The 21,540-nt window shown below is 35.7% G+C and overlaps 2 long non-coding RNA genes and 2 pseudogenes across 2 annotated transcripts; 2 read left to right on the forward strand and 2 right to left on the reverse strand.

The window, feature by feature from the left end:
- Positions 1–1,308: 1,308 nt before the first annotated feature.
- LOC125608784 lies at positions 1,309–4,426 on the forward strand. Its single transcript, XR_007339432.1, has 2 exons — positions 1,309–3,670; positions 3,926–4,426. It is a non-coding gene; the product is annotated as an uncharacterized LOC125608784 (long non-coding RNA).
- A 1,061-nt stretch (positions 4,427–5,487) lies between these two features.
- Positions 5,488–7,671, forward strand: LOC106378036 (annotated as a pseudogene).
- Positions 7,672–7,745: 74 nt separating this feature from the next.
- LOC125608785 lies at positions 7,746–9,872 on the reverse strand. Its single transcript, XR_007339433.1, has 2 exons — positions 8,290–9,872; positions 7,746–8,200 (listed from the first exon to the last, which is right to left on the reverse strand). It is a non-coding gene; the product is annotated as an uncharacterized LOC125608785 (long non-coding RNA).
- A 7,672-nt stretch (positions 9,873–17,544) lies between these two features.
- On the reverse strand, positions 17,545–19,684 carry LOC125608786 (annotated as a pseudogene).
- Between the last annotated feature and the right edge of the window lie 1,856 nt (positions 19,685–21,540).

The following is a 21,540-nucleotide window of genomic DNA, read 5'->3' on the forward strand; positions in this document are numbered from 1 at the left end:
GGGTTTGTTTGCAGCAGAGCTGATCCTTCTCTATTCATTTATCATCATGATAGAGATACATTGGTGTTGTTACTCTATGTGGACGACATTCTTCTTACTGGTTCCAATCCATCATTGTTTAAGTCACTAATAGCAGAACTAAACTCTCGTTTTGCTATGAAGGACTTAGGTAATCTCCACTACTTCTTGGGAATACAGGCTCAGAAGCATTCACAGGGTCTTTTTCTGCACCAGACAAAATACACAGAGGAGATTCTGCATCATGCGGGTATGTCACAGTGCAATCCTATTCATACACCTCTACCCTTACGTCTTGATAAAGTTTTTCAAGACACTCGACCGTTTAAAGAACCAACATACTTTCGCAGCCTTGCCGGTAAACTTCAGTATCTCACTATAACCCGACCAGACATACAATATGCTGTCAACTTTATATGTCAGCGTATGCACTCTCCCACTGAGTCAGATTTTGGTCTCCTAAAGAGAATTCTTCGGTATCTTCGAGGAACATCAACACTTGGTCTTCATATCTCTAAAGACACTGATCTCTCTGTCATATCCTATAGTGACAGTGACTGGGCTGGATGTAAAGACACACGACGATCTACAACAGGTTTTTGCGCAATGCTTGGTTCCAATGTGATCTCCTGGTCTGCTAAGAGACAGCCAACGGTTTCTCGATCATCAACCGAAGCTGAGTACCGGGCTTTGGCAACAACTGCTTCTGAATTGACCTGGATATCATCTGTTCTTCGTGACCTTCAGATCTCTCAATCCAAGCCTGCAGTCCTGCGATGCGACAATATTTCTGCTGTTCATCTATCCGCGAATCCTGTTCTTCACAATCGCTCAAAACATATTGATTGTGACTATCACTATGTTAGAGAACGAGTCGCTCTCGGTGTCTTAGAGATTCAGTACATTCCTGCAGCTCTCCAGTTGGCTGATATTTTTACGAAGTCGTTACCTCGGAACTCTTTTCAACAGCTTCGCTATAAACTGAATGTACGACCTCCACCGACACTCAGTTTAAGAGGGGATGAAAGCATAAAGGCCCAAACAGATAGAGTTAATAAAGCTCCAATTTCACAATGCTCGAGCCCATTTGTCTAGCCTAAAAGAGGATAAGATCAAATCTATGCTTCTCTCTCAAAATCTTCTTCGTATCTAGGACTCTCTCTCTCAAAATCTCTTTTGTCTCTCCCAAGCTCTATAAAAACAGAGCTTACGTTTTCTGTAAAAGGTATGAAGAAAGAATAATAAGAAAGTCACTCAACAAACTCTTGTATCTAAATTCACACAATATGAACTGCAGATTCTTGATTTCTTGGAATTGTCTTTAACAGCTGTCGATGCCAAGATGGGAAGATTTACAGATATTACGTATGTCTTTTTCTCTGAATTTTGTTATGTTTAAGTCAGAAATAGCTTGCTCCTTGGATTTCGTCTCAGTCAGTGAGCTCAATGCCAAGCTATTGACAGATACGGTGGACGAGAGGATGGAATTGGATATCTTGGTTTGTAGGAATCTGATCGAAGATGCGTTAGAACGAATCAATGATATTGTTCCTTCCAGGGCTCCACCGTGTCCATTTGTTCTGGAAGGCACACAAAAGTCTCAACTTTTGCTTAAAGCAAAATGTTTGGTTTATTGAACTGCAGATTCTTGATTCAAATCCTAGTCTTTGATAGGAAAATCAAATAGTGAATTGGGCGTCCTACAACATTCATCTGCTTCTATTTTTTTGGTTAAGTGTGTAATGAGTTTATGTTCCAATAAGCTGAACATTTCAAACTCCTCTTCATGGAATGGACAATACTATGGATCCTGAACTCATGTCTTTGCCGTTGGAAAGACGAGGATAAAATTTTCTCGAGGATGGATCACAAAGGCGAGAGAAATATACTCGACATCCATGTAGGTATCTAGATACCTACGGTGTCGACCTGAAATGAAGGCATTGTTCCTCGATCACGTAGCTATAATTCTAACTTTCACGTATCACGGTCATCGCATTAGCTCTTTGCGATTTCTTTTTTTTTTTGTTATTTATAAACGTGGAAAAGAAATAAAGAGCTGTTATAAGTAAAGTCCTCTTATGAATATCAATTAAATTTCAATCACATGATTCCTTCGGTGTCGTCCTAAAATGACTGCTCTATATCTATATATCTATCTATATATATATCTATACTAATAAAGTAGCTTGGAAAGGCTCCTCAAGCCTCCACCTCAGCACACCATGTTCCTTTTGCCGCCACGTGTCACCTTAACAAACCTTCACTAAACTAATTTTTCCTTGGTTCATTCACTCTACGAAATATCTCCATTAACTGCTGCCATCACTGCTTCTTTAAAACAAAATCGAAAACGTTCTGAATTCTCTTCCGATTCATGTATCTCTCAATTTATAAATCATTACAAAACCACAGAATATCAATTGCTCTTCATTCACTAACCCAAATAAAGCAATTTTTTTCATTCTCCAGGCAAATCTAAACTTGTCTTTTCTCCACCTACGTTCATGGACGGTAGCGGCGGCTGATACGGAGATGACGGAAGGTCTAGGCGGTGTTTTCTCCGTAGCTTCATCCATCCTTCGCTCCAGATGTCGGGGCAAATCTAAGCCTCTGATTATGCATGTTGGTGGCAAGTGTGCTTACGGCATGGTTTGGTAAAATTTTCCGACATAAGTTCAAAATAGCCTTCCACATTGATTTTTGCTTAACTTCCAATTGAGAAAATGAAACGCCAATGCCAAATTTGATCCGCCAAAAATTTCCATTAAAAAACATATCGTATTGTTCCATTAATGAGTATAACCCTTCAATTCTTGGTGATACAAATGAGGTCAGACAAGTTTATAATCTCTCCTCAGAAGCAACATAGCATGATATAGAAAAAAAGTGGAGGATACTCTCTGCAGCTATAGCTAAGCGTTGTCCAATGCAAGGTACATTTATTTCAATTTGCCTTTAGATATGATTTTGTGTTGAGTAATTTGTAGTTTTCTTTTCTTTTCTTTGGTCAAAGTAATTTGTAGTTTCTCGATCAGGAATTTGCAGAGATGGAGTCCTCCGAAATAGAGGCATGACGGAATGTCGCCGCTTACATTAGGGATGGATTGCAATCCCCCGTCGTGCAAATCAGTGAGTCCTTAGGTTCCCTTAATCCTAAGTTTATATAATAAAAATAGTTAAAAAAAAAAACTATGTGTTTCAAAAAGAAAAAAAACTATGTATAATGTTTCTTTGGGAGTGTCGTGATCTTCATTGATTTTACAACACACATGCTGAATCCCTTTGGGGACTAAATGTGGATAACCCTTCCCTTCACAGCCAACGTTACGCTTAGCAATAATGTCAAGCAATAAAAGTGTCCTTCAATGGAGCTTTCTATCTATGTACTGACTTCGCTTGACTATTCAGTATAAATATGTACCTCTTGAGAGCGTAAGCTTAATACTTTTCCCTTTCCGATTACAAAGCTTTTGTTATTTTCGAAACTAACCTTTTCATTATGGCAACTTGTCCAATCCATTTCACAGATTTGAAGGATGCAAGCTGTCTAGAAAAAGTGGTAGACAAACTCATTCAATTTTGGGAAGCCTGGAATGTGAAGAAAAGAGGCTAACTGATGGGCGTTGATATGGTTCTTATTGATTCAAAGGTACGACCTTAATCTTTTCACATTTTCAAAACAGGAAACTAGATTTACAAATAAAAAGTTATGCGTTGTGAGCCATCTTTAGTGCACTCTCCATTGCTGCAAGCTTTAAATGTGGCACATTGAAACTTATGCATTCGATTCTCTGTTTATGCAATAACAAATCTCATCACCTCCTTGATTATTTAACCATTGTTTTGCTTTTGGAGTAATTTTTGATGGAAACGTTTGTATTTGGTTGTCCTCTATTCGTTCCAGGTGCAAGATTCCTTCTTTTGAATCAGCCTTTCATTTATCAATTGGTGGACATGACATTGGCCTCACAAAAGTTTCCGTTGGCCTCACAAAACTATCATCCTCTTGAAGAATTGAAGCCTGGCAAAAGAGTCCAGGAGACAAAACTCTCTCCTGCTGAAGTAGCTAGGACTGCGGTTGAGGTTTGTACCTGAGAAACAATATGAGACCACTACTGTCAGAGTTTCGTATGAACTAGAATAGTGTTTAGTTTTGCTATGAGATGCATTAGCTGAAGAGGAAGGCGGCAGGACTAAGAAGACCACAAAGACTAGGTGGTCTACATCAGACGTGAAAAAGTTTTATCATTCTCATTGTTATTTTGCATTTGAGCTTTTTTATGTTTTTAGTTTCATGAATAAGTACACGTTGAACAATTTTCTGAACCGTATTTGGGTTGTGTTGGTTTAGCGGATTTTATAGGAATTTAGGATATATCAGCATTTGGACGAGTTCACGAGTTGATTCTGCTTTTATGATTATCTGCATCATTGCCCTATGTTACAAATGAATCACCCCAAATACTCGATGTATCCAGACTATATATGATGTAACACAAGAAATATACAAATAACTTCACCACAAGTAAAATAAGTCTAAAAAAAAAGTGTAAAATAAGTCACTTAGTTGAGCAGCTTGCATCTAAACTATACGGACCACACTTACTTCAGCCACACGACACGCACACGTTTCAAATGTAAATACATGAAACACAAACTATACACCAACTAACCAACAGCACATTATCTAGATGAACAGATTGCACACTTATTTTAACCCTCAACCGACAAATCTAAAACAGACAGTTCTCAACCATTACAAACCTCAAATAGACATCCCCAGAACAACATTATAACACAAAGTAAACGAAAAAATCCAAACAACAGATGAACATCTGTATATAGTTTTAATATTAGTACACCAAATCAAGATGAATAATCATTATTAATGAAAATCTAATATAAATGGAAACAAATATATATATTACAAAACATCATTTATTGTTAAATAATATATATATATATTAATTATTATTTGTGACATTATTGAAACTATTTATATATTACTTTAAAATATATATCTTAATGATTTTATCACATTATATTATATTTTTAATTGATTTAGCTTGGAAAAAGATTAATTTATTATCGTAATTAAATTAATTATTGTAATAATATTAAAAATTATACTCTTATAATATTTAAAAGTAAATTTCCAAAAAATATAAAGTATTTTTTTGATTAATGAAATAAAATATTGTTTGATTAATAAAATAAAAATATATTTTAATATAAAATAGTTACAATGTATATATATATATAAATAATAATTTAGAGTTTTCTCTCACCTCCTGCAGCCACATCATCAAGGAGGTAGGGGCTTTTTGTGCCACCTGTCACTTAACCAAACCAATCGTAAAATCATAGAATCTTCAGTGTAATCCGGTTATCTCATAACTTGGTTTTTATATTACAGTTTGGTATTAAGCCCAATCAATAGATTAAGACAAGCCCAAATAACATTAGGTTTCTTCTTCTTTTCAGGATTGCTACCTTCCCGAAAAAAATTTCAGAAACTTGAAGCGTCTTTCTGATCTCCATAACCCTCAACCTTCCATTAATCTGTTTCTAACTCCGCTTGATTAATCCACTCCTCCCATTGGAAGCATTCAGTCAGACCTCTTCGCATCTCCCTTCACGACTCCTATCTAAATTCGTCCAATCTTTCATGCAATCAGAATCGCGTTCCAAAAGCAAAGAGCTTTATCAGGTTTGTGTTTACTCCATTCATTTTCATTATTCATTCTGCTCAAAATTATTTCATGATTTTTTTTTTGTGCTCTGATCAGTTGATTTTACCACAGCAGTTTCATGGATACCAAAAGAGACTTCAAAGGCCATGAATGATGACGCTGAGTAGATCGAGAATGACAAAGGTGAATTCTTTTCCCTTTCCTGTTTCTACTGGACTTTTTAAAAAAAAAACACCCGTTGATTTGTGGTTACATGTATAACATATGCTATCTGAGTGACATAGATGACGACGAGATAAAGCGTGAAATACATAATGTTTCTGTTGTTAAACATATTACTGAACTTCTTCTCAAATTTCTTAGTTATTAAACTCACCAAAGTGAAGTAGATGAGAGCAAACTTAATTAAGTCTTTTATTTCCAGGTTTCTACTGATCAAAGAGAGAGGTTGGCAATGTCCGTGGAGAGGCTTGATCAGTCTAGCGACAAAATCAAAGAGAGTAGAAGAACCATGATGGAGACGGAAGATCTTGGTGTTTCAGTTCTTCAAGATCTGATAATAACCTCAAAATTGTTGTTTGTTGCAGGGGATCTTGGACAGACTTTTGACTCAAACATAACTTTACCACATTATGAGAAGAGCCCTAAAAAAGGGCAAGCAGTTTTGTTCGTTGGGGATCTCTCATACGCTGATAATCATCCGAATCACGACAATAATAGATGGGACAGTTGGGGAAGATTTTCCGAAAGAAGTACAGCTTATCAGCCCTGGATTTGGACTACAGGAAACCATGAACTAGATTTTGCTCCCGAGATTGTAAAGCCTCTTGCTCCCTCTATGTTTTTGGCTTTAATCTTCAAACTGTTATTAGCACAAAGCATTACATGGACTAGACTGACATTGAGATGGATTGTCTTTATATGCACTCTTGCAGGGAGAAAATAAACCGTTTAAGCCATTCACACATAGGTACCATACTCCTTACCGAGCTTCAGGCAGCACAGAACCATTCTGGTACTCTATAAAGAGAGGACATTGCTTACATAATCGTGCTTTCTTCATATTCAGCATATGGTAAACGCATCTTTTAAAATCTAGACACGTTTCTTCATGCCATACTCTTAAAATCCGATATTTAAATCTTTTTTTCTTGGACAGGTAAATACACACCGCAGTACTCGTGGCTCGAAGAGGAATTCCCAAAGGTTAACAGAACAGAAACTCCATGGTTGATTGTTCTGAACCATTCGCCGTGGTACAACAGTTACGATTACCATTACATGAAAGGTGAAACAATGAGAGTGATGTATGAGCCGTGGTTCGTCAAGAACATAGTAGATGTTGTTTTTTCAGGTCACGTCCACGCCTACGAAAGATCAGTAAGAACACAAAACTTAAGCTCATCTCTGTTTCTTCTTTTTAAAAACTATATATTTTGACAACTCTGAGATATTTGTGAAACTAGGAACGCATATCAAACATAGCATACACAGTGGTTAATGGCATTTGCAGTCCAGTAAAAGATCAATCTGCTCCTGTCTATATCACCATTGGTGATGGAGGAAATATTGAAGGCTTGACTACCAAGTAAGCTATATAACAAAGGGCTTGTGACCATTATTGCAAACCAATTATTTTTTTATAATTTGTAACATGGTTTCTGCAGAATGACTGAGCCTCAGCCTAAGTACTCTGCATACAGAGAAGCTAGCTTTGGACACGCGATATTCTCGATAAAGAACAGGACGCATGCGCACTATGCATGGCACAGGAACCAGGATGGTTATGCCGTGGAGGCTGACACTGTGGTTTTACAACAGGTTCTGGCATCCTGTTAATGATTCACCTTCTTCTGATTCCTGAGAACCTCGGAATCTAATTTGTGTTGTTGTATAACGCTGAATAAACGCAATGTGGCTGAGTTCTTGCTAATAAAACTCGTCACTCAAGGAAAAACATTGGCTCTTCTAGGATTATTTCGTCATGGTTAGCCTTGCTTCATAGTTCATGTTTAGTTAAACTCGAAATAATAAACGTTTGAATAAAATTGATATTCACTTTGATTATCTCTGGTCTTTTCTATGCACCACATTTCTCATTTTTCTTCTTTGCGCACCGAAGTTACTATATATACACTCGACTCTCGTGGTTTAGTGCATGCACTCATTAATGAGAATGAACCAAAGATCATAAAGAACAACAAAGACTTTTTTGTCCAAAGCCGTGATGAGATCAAACTTCTCAAGTATGTCAATCATCATGATCCCGCTGACAAATACCATCTCTTTCAATTGTATGACTTCTTCTTTCGGGTAAGTGGAGGATTATGTCTTTATTACTTTTGATCATCTTATTTACGATGTTTCTAGACGCTGTTATGCAGAATTTTTTTTGTTGATGAGATTCAATGTAGAATGTGTAACCCTGGACTGCGTCTTGATGCCTCTGATGCAATTAATTTAAAATCTTTGTTTAGTAGAAGCACCTGTTAATAGTATGTGATTCTGATAATATTAGGCAACTGCGGTTCTGTCGTAGAGTTATAAAAGAAGATCATCTACCACTTCGACCCACCCTTATGTGCAAGCAATAGCGTTGTGATTAGTCCAATGGTAATCATAAGCACACCTGCTGCTTTGATTGACTACGTAACGATACAATTTCCCACAGTAAGCCGTTACTCCATAGCACCATTAGTTTTCACCTCATCTCTAAAACACAAGAAACACTTCTATCTGCTATCAAAAGTACAAAGAAAAATAGATTTTGTGTTAAAATTTATGAATTGGGATATAACTTATAGGTTTAGAGTGTTAGAGTCTGAATATAATAATTGGAGTTTAGCTTTAATTTAAAAAAATATAAAAATAGAAAAAACAATTACAAATGCGGGGTTGTCGTTATGAGGAAACGTACCACTATAATTAAACTATACTTGGAAATGTATTTTTGAATGTAGTGTTAGAGGAAATATTTTATATTTATATAATTATATGTAAATATAATTATAATTCTTTTAACAATAATAATATATTTGTAAAATTTCACTCTTTTTATAGAACTCATACTAATAAATATATTGAATAAGTATATTTTAAAATAATTATTATTTAAAATATGGAATTTTATATTAATAGTGAAGTGTTTATGATAATAGAGATTAATATTGATTTATATTAACTTGACTATATTATGTTTACCAATTAGTAATGGACTGAATTAGTTTATAATGTCTTAGTGTAATTTATATATATGATATCAGATAAAATATAAACAGACATATTGTTGTATTATAATTAATTATCCGGTTTGGATGAACCGGGTTGTTGCTTTAACATTTTTGTTTTTTTTTTTTCGAGTAGGAGAAACTTATTCAAACAATAGGGGATTTACATTATTATCAACATATATCATGCATCACTCAACATTTTTTCATCGACTGTATTTTATATTTTAAGTTCAACCATATTTATTTTGTGCAATTATCAGTATTTATTCTATTTTATTGCATTAATCTATGAAAGCTATTTATGCTATTCTTCTTTGATCTAAGAAAACTACAAAACAAAGTAATACATTATAATTACTAACACGTATCAAATAAACCATTATAAATTCATTAGAGAACAAAATATACAAATCCGGCGCGTAGCGTAGGAATACCACTAGTATAAGATAAATGGGAGAGAAGACATTTATTCAACAAGCATAAAGCAACAAGATAGGAGAGTATAGTTATCGTATCTCTTATATATTAATTGAGGATCTTTTAAAAAGTTATAACCTAAATTTTGTAAAAATTAAAAAAAAAAACTCGTCATAACTGGCACTTGTGTATGCTTTCTAAATCTTATTTCAAAGAATTCTAGAGCACCTTATATAAACTATAGTCTAAAAATTATACTCTTTAGCCAAATATTGTTTCGCAGGCTATAGTTGGTTGCATATATCAAATCTTTATTGTTTCGTATGCTTTCCTAAAATAAAAACTACGGAATTACATAATGTGATTAAAAAATATATATAGCAATTAATGATTTAAAAATAAAGATTTGATAATAATCTGTATACTTTTTATCATTTTTGTTTATTTATTTATTATTAAAATAAATTACATAATTACATTAATCATATAATAAAAATCTAGATTTTTTGTGTGTATATGTTGTATTTTGAAATACATGGTTTAAATTTTTCAAAACGAGTATAAATTACTAAAATTGTTAAAAGTCTCACATGAACTTTTACGATCAATGTTCAAATTTTTTCTATATTAAGATACAATGACTATAAGACCATATGAAGAAATAATTTTATTTTAATAGGTTTTTATGTTAATATATATATACATATATATATATATACATATATATATATATATATATCATATCGTTTAAATTAAACTATACATCGTCTGAAAATGTATACTTATATTTTGATATTTGCATTGAACATATATTGAAAAGTTAAAATTTTAATTTTGAAATCTTCATTGTTTTTAAATGATTATAAATTATTGAAATTATCCCACATTAAAAAAAAGTTGTTGGTGTAAACTTTTGTTACATAAATATGCAAATAATCAGAAAATCATATGAGTAGAAACTTTATTTAATAAATATCCATATTAAAAGTGTACTATATATATTTATTAATATCATTTAAATTTAATTATATATCATATACGATAGATAAGATTGATTTTTTTATTTATTTACCCTAAAATGATTGCGAATAAACAAGAGTGATAGTTTGATTTATATGCACATGCTAATTTATTACATACACTACAAGAAAACATATTTTTTACGAGGGCAATATACGTTGTAACTTCGTCGTAAACGGGGTGTTACGACGAATGAACCGCGAAACACGTTTCGTCGTAAAACGCCCGTCGTAACCGACGTTTCGTCGTAAATGACTTGTTAAGTTTACGACGAAATATATTCCTCGTAAAGCGCAGGGCAGAGATTCGTCGTAAACGACACGTAAAATTTCGTGGTAAACTCCACGTAATGGATTCGATGTAAAGCACACGTAAACATTTTCGTTGTAACACCCTCGTAAATATTTCGATGTAAACTCCACGTAACATTTCGATGTAAAGACCACGTAAAATCTTCGATGTAAAAGACTCGTAATTATTTTCGACGGTAATCAGTTGTAAATGTTTACGTCGAGCCTACATCGACGTTTCGTTTTATAATATATTTTGAATATTATTTTTAACCTCAAATATATATATATATAAATTTGAATTTATTTAAAATTCTGAATTTTAAATAATTTTAATTTTAAAACGAAATATGAAAATAAAAAACATTTATAAAAAAGCATTTAAAAGTCATAATATTTAAATTCATAATACAAACCGAAAATATTAAAAAAACTACATATCATCGAAGTAGTCGGTGGGGTTGCTCGGCTGTTGACGGGTTGGATCGGACTCTTGGGGATCTCGTACTGGCAACCCAAGAGCGGCTCGTCTCTGACTCAACATTCTCTGCATAACCGGGTTTCCCACGGCCATCACGTCTAGCAAATCCTCAAGAGAGTCTAAACGAACCTGCTGGCTATCCATTCGAGCTTTCATCTGAGAAGTCTCTTCATCCCGTCTCGAAGTGTATGACGAAGTTGCCCTTGCAACTTGGTTAACGGAGCCTATACCGACTATTCGGCCCTTCTTTCTAGGAGCCAGCTATAAAATTAAAACATATATTAATATAGTTATTAAAAATAATGAAAAAAAAAATTTTAGTTGTACTACCTCTTCGAAGATTCGGTCGGCTTCTTCGGTGGACAATGTGACGGGTAATCCATCGGGAGACTCCTGAGTTAGTTGCGTCTCCCGTTCTTCAATCCGAGTAGCCACTGCTTGAGCGAGTTTCTCTGATGCAGGATCCACAAAAACTCCGTCGGATGTGGCGTGAGTCATCTTGAATAGGTCAGACAGAGATGGTAAGACTCCCGTCTTCTCCAACTACAAAAAAAAAATATTAAAAGTTATATTAATTGAATATTTTAAAATAAATATTTAAAAACAAAACTTACAACGTCTAGACGGATGCCTGCATGTGGTTTTTGGCCGGTTCTGTGAAGCATGGGCAAATTACCATCTTTATCCTTCGTTCTTCGAGAAGCCGAGCACGAATTGGCCTTTTTGATCGAAGACGGGTGCTTCCAATAGGCGATGAGGCCATCCCACACATCCGTCGTGAGCTCAGTGGGCTTTCCCTCATACCCGTCGAGCTCCCACTTGTCCTTCCAATCGGAGACTGTGTTGCAGAGGCGGATCTTTGCTTTTGCAACGAATTCCGCCTTCACCATCTCGGTGATTCCCAAAGACCAATGCCACTTTTGCTGAAACACAAAAAATTTGAAAAAATTACAATTAATAATAATATTTAAAAAATATATACATATTTAAAAGTTAAAATTTAATTAAATTTAAAAATCTTACCGCAAACATTTTAAACCACGTGATCTTAACGTGATTTGGAGTCTTGCTCCAGTTCGGATATGCCCCGTCGTAGTAACCCTTAATCGTTTTCGAAACGCTCCGGCCAACACGGTTATTAGCCCCAAACCTGAAAGGAAAACAATTTAACCGTTAGAAAATAAAAATATTTTAAATTTTTATGTAATAAAAATTAATAACTTACCAATAAGTTCCTCGGGGTCTATCGGGGTCTAGAACATCCAAACCCTCTCGTCCGGGCTGGGCAAGCAAATCCTCTACCGTATATCTCGCGAATGGGGCATATGAAGGCACACGCAAATCCGGATGAACTGCACCTTCTGGGACAGGCTCAGGTGCAGCCGCTGGAGGAGGAGGTGGAGGCATATGCGGTGGAGGCATTTGCGGTGGAGGCATCTGCGGTGGAGGAGGACTCCAAGCAACTCTCTGAGAAGGCTGAGAGTCTGGAACTGCGGTGGAGGATGATGGACCAGAAGACGATGGACCGGAAGAAGATGTACCGGAACCATCGTCGCCAAACAAATCTCTATAACTAGGTGCTCTGGATTTTCTTCTAGGAGCCATCTAAAAAAATTAAAATAAATTTTATCAGTTACGACATAATAAAAATATTATTCCGTTACCTAACTAATCACCTAAACTAATTACCTAACTAATCACCTAAACTAATTCCGTTACCTAACTAATCACCTAAACTAATTTAAAAAAAAAAAAAAGAGAGAGAGAAGAGAGAGTTTACCTTAGAGAGAGCAAAGGAATTTGGGAGGAATGAGCGAGGCAGCCTCGCTCTCGGCGTCCCCTTATATAGATTAGGATTCGTCGTAAAATCGACGTAAATTTACGACGAAATTACCAGGCCCGCGTTTTTCCATTTACGACGAATTTACCAGGCCCGTGTTTTTTAATTTACGACGAAATTACCAGGCCCGTGTTTTTCGAGTTACGACGAAATTACCAGGCCCGCGTTTTTCCATTTACGACGAAATTACGACGCTTAACCCTAAACACCGAGAATGAAATCCCTAAACCCCAAAGTGACATATCATCTAACATCATATCTTATATCATACTACTTCTTACTCTTTCTTTTAGAAAATATTACAATAGAGAAATCCAACATTTGATACATATATTACATCACTCTAAATCGTTTTCGTTCTCATCACTATCATTACAATCATCATCGTCGCTTCTCTCGAACTCGTCTTCACGTGCTTCATCTGTCGCATCTTCGGGAATATCTTCATATTGAAAGTTTTGCGGGTCGATCAAAAGGATTTCATCAGTTGGTTGTTCTGGTACCTCAACTTCAGTGATAGCGTCTTCTTCTTGCAAGGGCGGTTCTTCTCCAACGACAATGCGTCCACGAGGTGTAACTTTGATAGCAGTTACCCAGTTTATCCCGGAAGTTCGAAGCCGAGGATAAGGAAGGAAGCTAACTTGCTCGGCTTGTGAAGCTAAAATGAAAGGCTCAAATTTGTTGTATCTTCTCCCAAAATTGACATCCACAACACCAAATTTGTTATACCGAATCCCTCGGTTCACAACAGGATCGAACCATTCACATTTGAAGAGGACGCATTTTAGCTTCAATAACCCCGGAAATTCCACTTCAATAATCTCCTGCAATATCCCGTAAAAGTCTGTTTCACCTTTCACACATATTCCGTAGTTACTCGTTGCCCGATGTCTCCCATACTCGTATGTGTGAAAGGTAAATCCTCGTGTGAAATACATAGGTGATGTGGTGACCTTTGCAACTGGACCTTGAACCAATTCATGAAACCATACGGGATAATAAGGATCGTCATAATCAACCTGCAAAAAACATATATATATTCTTAAACACTTACTTAATTAATATAATAGTATGAGATATATTACCTGTGATTTTAACCACTTGACAAAGTGCTTATCTTTACGTGTATCCACATCAGTTGCAGATATTCCTGGTATTGCTTCTTCAACTTGAGATACAAACATCCTGCAAATTGAACAAATAATCAAATCATACATAATTAACTTCAATTCATATAATTAACATTCACAAAAAAATTTACCTTTCAAAGTAACGGGTCATTGCATCCTCGCAGTTGAGCAGAATATAAGTGTGGGCACTATGTTTATCTTCTTCACATGACCACCATACTTCTTTCGTTTTACCACCAAACCGTCCAATTTCGCAGAAAATGTCAGGAACACCATCAATTGGATATGATGTCGGTACTCCACCATCATCATATCTTCTAGGAACTCTTTTTCTCGTACGAACAGTTGGAGCAAAGTAGTATGATGTGAAGTTAGATGTTTCGGCTGTCAAACTCCCTGCAACTATTGAACCTTCTACCTTTGCAAGATTTCTTGCTTTCCCCTTCAAATGTTTCATCTGTCGCTCATACGGATACATCCATCCGTTGTGAACAGGTCCACGAAGCAATGCTTCATACGGTAGGTGGACAACTAGATGCTCCATGACGTCAAAAAATGAAGGAGGAAATATCTTCTCCAGGTTGCACAATATGATCGGAATGTTCTGATGAAGTTGTTCGATGACTTCTTCTTTGAACGTACGTGTGCTAAGATCTCTGAAAAATGCTCCGATGGCTGTATATTTTAAAAGGAATCAAATTAATAACATTTCGTAACATAGGTATATATATAAATTTATAATTACCTGCAAGTGCTTCGTGGACATTTGCTGGAAGGAGCTCGGCAAAAGCAAATGGAAGCAGTCGTTGCATAAACACATGACAATCATGACTTTTCATTCCGGAGAACTTTTGACCTCGTTCAATACATCTTGACATATTTGAAACATAACCATCAGGAAACTTAACTTCCGATGCAACCCAGTCAAACAAGGTTGTTTTCGCTGCTGATGACAACCGGAAGATGGGAACAGGAACGTTTCCATTGCTCTTGATATGTAACTCACTTCTTGAGCAAATATCAGGTAAGTCCATCCTTGACTTTTTGTTATCTTTTGTCTTCCCAGGGACGTTAAGTAATGTATTCATGATGTTCTCAAAAAAGTTCTTCTCGATATGCATGACATCCAGATTGTGGCGTAAGAGAAGATCCTTCCAATACGGTAGCTCCCAAAATATACTCTTCTTATGCCAATTGTGAGATACACCATACCCATCAGGCATATTTCCAGGAACATGCCAATTTCCTCCAACCTTAACTGTTTCCTGAGCTCCGTAATAATCAATGTCCGCTTCGATCTGCTGGCCGGTGAGATATGGAGGAGGACTGTCTCTGACAATTTTTTTGTGTCGAAACAATGTCTTGTTTCTTCTGTACGGATGGGCAAGTGGAAGAAACCGACGATGACAATCAAACCAACAACTCTTCCTACCATTCTTCAGTTGAAAAGCATCCGTGGATCCAAGACAATACGGACAAGATAATCTTCCATGTGTTGTCCAGCCAGACAACATCCCATAAGCAGGGAAATCACTTATCGTCCACATCAGAACTGCTCGCATCGTAAAATTGGTTTTCAAGGAACAATCGTACGTCCTCACCCCTTCTGACCACAATTGCTTTAGCTCTTCTATCAACGGTTGAAGAAAAACATCAAGAGACCGTTTTGGATGCTTCGGCCCTGGGATTAATATGGTCAAAAATAGAAATTCTTGTTCCATGCACATATCCGGCGGTAAATTATACGGCGTAAGAATGACTGGCCACAAAGAATATTGTCTACCAGACATTCCAAATGGACTAAATCCATCGGTGCATAACCCAAGATAGACATTCCGAATATTTGTAGCAAAATCTCCGTGTACCTTGTTGAAATGTTTCCACGCTCTTGCGTCTGATGGATGTGCAACCTCACCATCTCTCTGGACATGTTCGGCATGCCACCTCATCGACGCAGCAGTCCTCTCAGATTGATATAATCTTTTCAATCTGTCTGTAATTGGTAGGTACCACATCCTTTGGTACGGTACCCTATTCCTCCCACGGCCTTGCGGTTTGAATCGTGGTTTTTTGCAGAATCGACACTCTTCTAACTTGTCATCTTCCTTCCAGTAGATCATGCAGTTGTCGATGCAAACATCAATCATCTCCGAGGGTAACCCAAGACTATAAACCAATTTCTGAATCTCATAATAAGATTCAGCAGACACGTTGTCTTCTGGCAAATACTCTTTAAACAACTCCGCCCATGCATCCATGCAATTCTCAGGTAAATTATGATCCGTTTTAATATTCATCATCCTAGCTGCTAGAGACAATTTAGAGAGACCTTCTCTACAACCAGTGTAGATTGGTTGATTTGCAGCATCTAGCATTTCATAAAATCTTTTTGCATCCAAATTAGGTTCTTCTACATTTCCAGTTCCATCTGCTATTGTTGTAGTTGTTTCTAAAAATGCATCACTAATCATATCTTGAACCCTATCATGATCTACCATCTGCTCCTCTTGATGATAATTATATTCATTATGCACATGATTCGGTTCTTCATTATGATGAGCATCCTCAAAATTAGCATTACTACTACTAGCTTCATTTCCCCCATAACCCTCTCCATGTTGATACCAAATGTAATACTGTGGTGTAAATCCTCTGTTTACTAAATGATTCCATACAGTTTCACTACGTGCAAATTTCGAATTTTTGCATTTTGAACAGGGGCAGAACATCTTACCGCTTTCCTGCGTGATCGGTGTACAGCCCGCCTGGTGCATGAATGTCTCTAGCCCGTTCAGAAATGCATTCGTCACTCTCCCGTCGGAATCTTTGTGCAAATACATCCAACTTCGTAACTCGTAAATACTACCGCCACCGACCATTTTTTCTACTATTTTTTTTTAAATTTTTTTTTTTTTCCGTTTGTGTCTTGTGAGGAAGAGAGTTGTGTGTTGTGAGGAAGAGAGTTGTGGGAAATGACATATATATAGAGAAATTTTCGAGTTGGGTAGTTGAAATATAACAACGATTTTACAAGGGAAAGTTTACATGGATTTTACATAGTTTTTTTACAACGACTTTACAACGAAACTCGATAAGTTTTTCACCTAAATATAACGGTAACATGATTCGTTGTAATATCGATGTAAAATTTCATTTTCGACGTACTTACGTCGTAATATTACATGGCGTTTACGACGAAATTTGGTTTCGTCGTAATTGCGTTGTTACCCCACCAATTACTATTTCTAAAACAACGATAAGGAACCTGTGTCGTTCGTCTGTCTGCCAATTCAGTGGAACGACAAGGAGAAAGTGGACGGAAGTGCAGCTGGTTTGTACTTGAGAGGAACCTTTGACGATGGTCGGAGGTTTCACTCAAGTATAAACCAACTTCACTTCCCTCCATTTTCTCCTTATCGCTCTACTGAATTGGCAGACAGACGAATGACTCATGTTCGTTATCGTTATCTTCGAAATAGTAATTGGTGGTTCGAGAAGAAGAGAGTTGTGTGTTGTGAGGAAGAGAGTTGTGTGTTGTGAGGAAGAGAGTTGTGGGAAATGACATATATATAGAGAAATATGGTAAGTTTTACATGGATTTTACATGGAAAATTTACAACGCGTTTACAACGAACTTAGGTAAGTTAAAGCACTTTCAATACACGTTTTCACCTTTATGTAACGGTAACATGATTCGTTGTAATGTCGATGTAACGTTTACAACTATTTTGCATTCCACGTACTTTCGTCGTAAACTTACATTAACTTTACGACGAATACATTTCGTCGTAAATTACCATCGAGTTTACGACGAAGTCATGTCGCGTCGTAATTGCGTTGTAAAGCTTATGTAAATTTACGAGGAAATAATTTCCTCGTAAAATACCGTTGTTACTGCTACGTTTTCTTGTAGTGATAATAGTAACTGATTTCTTAGTTATTTAATATATATACTTATTATGTTATTATTTCATAATATGCAGAAAAACATTAAAAATAATAAATATAAAATATTTATTCTGCAAAAGGTGCAGATCTTAACCGAAGTATGTACATCTTTAATTATTTTAAATCATAAGCATTTTCTAAATTTCAGGTCAAAACAAACAAACGAAATGAGAATAAACTTCAAAATTAATATTTATATCGAACAATAACCAAAATGAAAAAGAGAAAAATATTAAAGATATATAGGATTGGCACATGAACGTAAACTTCTCATAACCATAATTAATTTTTAAATTCTAAATCATGATATAAAACCGAGCTGACATAGTTTCATTGTAATCAAATAGACCCGAGATTTTTCGACCTAAACGTTAGGTTCTTATGCGGTAGGCGGTAAGTGATTTTTTGACCTAAAATTTTATTAAAAATTGGATCGGCTCATCAGTAAACAAATTATGTAATTAACAAAAAAATTTAAAAAATTGTTTAAAGACCAAAATATTAATTCAATCAAAAATATAAATTTATTTTTCCGTATAATATTTTTTTAATAAATTTTCTATAAATTTATCCTGCACAAGGCGCAAGTCTTATCCTAGTTCAGTTATTATTTTGTTGTTTTATTCTGTAAACATTCATTAAAAAGTATCACTTGATGTTACATAAACTTTTGACTGAAAACATTCAAACCAAATAGGTTAATATTTATTTAGCTCTTTAAATATTTTGGACCGGCTTGGTAATAAAAGGATAAAACTCAAACCTAAAAGTACAGCTCCTAGCCTCCTACCTACAAATCTCGCTCCTGGTTATCATTCTAGCAATCTTAAACACTATACACTCCTGCCAAGCGTGTGGGGATAAGTCTCTTGTACACTATACCATTCCATACAGTGTATCACCCTTGAACCGCGTCTCTCCCACATAGAACAATGCTGTTGGCTCAGTGTAATGAACATTACTGGTGGCTAAAGTCGTCTTATTGTCCATGAGAGTATTGCAAACACTTGTAAACGTGAACTTATCTCCCAACTTCTTCACGTTGGACATACAAAAATTATTGTCGTAATTGATTTTCCCAAAAAAATCGTAGGAAGTAATCTCGAGAAGACATTGGTCGTACCATATTATCCTACTCTTGTACCGCTGACATATCCGACGAAGCCGTATTATATGCATTTCAAATATCGACCGCCCTGCCGAATGAACAACAAGATCGTACGAGACTAATTAACATATAATCAGTAGTTTTTTTTGTCTTATGCTAAAATGTAATAAAAAAAGCTTTGCACAGATTTATAAAAAAATTAAAAATCTAATCAATAATATTGATGTGACATTCCCGCAGCGGCACTGGAGGAGAGCGGATAAAGTAAACCGCCGAACAGAGTGAAACCTTGATTAACAATACTGTCACATAGAACATTCTGATGGTAGTTATTAAAAGTTCCTGGTACTTACTTCCCGGCTTGTATTTCCTTGACTAACCAAGCATTTCTGGTTAAGATCTGCATTGGTCGTGTTTAAAGACAAATTCACTGCTTATAAGGAGAAGTTGTATGGCCAAGACATGGATCAAAGGAGGCGTTTTAATACAGACGATGAAGAGTGCATTGTTCTGGATAATTTTTCTCAAAGTGGGATTTTTCTAGATTATTAGTTGGGACTGATGTTTATATTTATGGTTTATTGTTTTTGTTTACCCAATACGAAATTTGTTTGAACCGGTCAGTTTGTAGAAAGCGATGATTAAAATTTGTAAGGAGAAAGTTGAAGGTTCAGAGACTTATTTGCGGCGACAAGAGGGCCGACTTATTTGCGGCGACAAGAGGGCCGACGAAAATGTAAAAGTTCAGAGGTGAGGTGTGACTTAGGTGTTAGGTCACACCGTCATGATCATGAATTGTGATGTGGTTTTTTTGTTGTATGGATGTATTAAATGCCTTGTGGTTCCGGTCTGGAATCATTTGTAACTATATCTCAATTTAAAATAAAAGAGTCATTTACACTGGGGAACAGTTTACCGTTTTTCTTTTACACTGTGAGGCAGTTCCTCCTACTAAGGCAATTTTTGGATGATAAGACCCAATTTGACCTCTTAAAAGTGTAACTGATGATTTGGGTTTTAGTTAGATGGATTTTAATTGATTTTGGTGGGCCCGAGGTGAGACTTAACCTTTTTTCGTTAACTAAAGGTGAACTTTAAAAGTTTTTTTATTTTTTTTGGTTTCGTACGAGGTAAAATAGAGAAACTTAGAAGCCGAAGAAGAAGAAGCGAGACGACAGCAAATTCCGGCGAAAGAGAATCTCAGAAAGTTGTTCGAAGAAGGATGTCGAGGAGACGCAACCGGCGTCTTACAACTATGGCGTTTTGGATATAATCTTCCAAAACTCAAAATCAAAACTTGTTTTTTCTTGGTTTTTGGTTCTAATGGGGTTAATTTATACTATAGTTATAAGTTATAGAAGTAAAACGCAAAATAAATGAAGATTCTATGATAAAATCATTGACGGTTCTGAGATCTATTCATAGAAAACACTGAAAACCCTAATATGAAGAAGATGCAATTATTACAAAATTGCATAACCGTGAGTTCATGTCTTAACTCATGTGACAAATCCTCATAACCGTGAGTTCATGTCGCAGATGAGGAAAATCACAGCGAATATGGTTTGTTTACGGTGTGCGGCAAAGAGAAGATGGTAAGAACGAAGATGAAGCTTTGTTGTTTATTTGTTCGTTGAGCTTTATTATTCATTTTTTTGGTAAAATGTTAAATTAGCTTTATTATTCATTTCTTATGAAAAAACGTAATTCTTTCTAAAAAAATAGATAAAAAATGTTAAGATATATTTTTAGTTAGCATAATTAGAAAAAAATAGATAAACTGTTAAGACATTAGCTTTTAGCATTTCATATATTTTCTTCCACAAATGAAGCTTTCATTTGAAAAGGCTTTTGGTCTGTGTCCCATTTATTTGAAAGGATTTTGAACGGCGAGCAACTCCCTTACAAAGTCCTTATGGACAAACACAGAGAACACAATGTTTCCAAAAACTTGTATAAACAAAGCAGACAAATCAAGCCTCTTCCTTTTTCACTGTGTATAAATAGTTACAGAATATGGTAGCACAGATTCACACAGCTTGCAGAGGATTGTAACTGAAAACTTGTAAATTAATGTATACAAACTACAAAGGATCACATGAAACATAACCTCAGTTTTGGCTCTAAAAGTATGCTCACAACGACATCTGCAGAACAAAAGAAAAAGGAAAAATGAAAATTTCAGCTCATTCACTCTTAATCCAAGGCACTCTACTGTTGTATTTCAGCATAAAGCAAAACTATTTACAATCTAAGAAACAAGAGAGACTCGGACCTGACTCATTTCACCATTAATCCAATTAATCTTATCGGCATTAGGATAATTAGAGTAACACTCAATCTGCTGACCGAGAACTTTTGA

Source organism: Brassica napus, chromosome A5 (genome assembly GCF_020379485.1).
Source record: "Brassica napus cultivar Da-Ae chromosome A5, Da-Ae, whole genome shotgun sequence".
In the NCBI taxonomy this organism is placed as follows: Eukaryota; Viridiplantae; Streptophyta; class Magnoliopsida; order Brassicales; family Brassicaceae; genus Brassica; species Brassica napus.